We start from the raw sequence: 846 nt of genomic DNA, 5'->3' as shown, positions 1-846 counted from the left end.
ACGGTTGCTAAAATCATTTTCCTCTTACAAACAGAAATCTTCATCTCTTTTCTGTTTCAGAGTAAATAGTACATACCAGCACTATTTTAAAATAACAAACTCTTGATTGAATAATAAAAACTACAGTTAAACACCAAAAAACTCTAAGCCATCTCCGTGGAGATGTTGCCTGTACAACGGCAAAGAGAATGACTGGGGAAGGCGGAGCCTAGGAGGGATCATGTGACCAGCTTTGCTGGGCTCTTTGCCATTTCCTGTTGGGGAGGAGAATATCCCCCAAGTAAGGATGACGCCGTGGACCGGACACACCTATGTTGGAGAAAAAGATATGTGTTGCTTCTGAGTCACAGAACTGCCATTGAAAATGTACCCTCATCCCAGGGATATGTCATAAACAGAGTGCTAAGTATTTTCTGTGTGCATACTAAACCTGTATAAATCCAGAAAAACATAATTTATGCTTACTTGATAAATTTATTTCTCTTGTGGTGTATCCAGTCCACGGATCATCCATTACTTGTGGGATATTCTCCTTCCCAACAGGAAGCTGCAAGAGGATCACCCACAGCAGAGCTGTCTATATAGCTCCTCCCCTAACTGCCACCTCCAGTCATTCGACCGAAGACAAGCAAGAGAAAGGAGAAGCCATAGGGTGCAGTGGTGACTGTAGTTTAAAAATAAAATATACCTGCCTTAAAATGACAGGGCGGGCCGTGGACTGGATACACCACAAGAGAAATACATTTATCAGGTAAGCATAAATGATGTTTTCTCTTGTAAGGTGTATCCAGTCCACGGATCATCCATTACTTGTGGGATACCAATACCAAAGCTAAAGTACACGGA

Source organism: Bombina bombina, chromosome 10 (assembly GCF_027579735.1).
Source record: "Bombina bombina isolate aBomBom1 chromosome 10, aBomBom1.pri, whole genome shotgun sequence".
Lineage (NCBI taxonomy): Eukaryota > Metazoa > Chordata > Amphibia > Anura > Bombinatoridae > Bombina > Bombina bombina.
The sequence above is the reverse complement of the archived record's forward strand: the minus strand, read 5'-3'. Positions refer to the sequence as shown.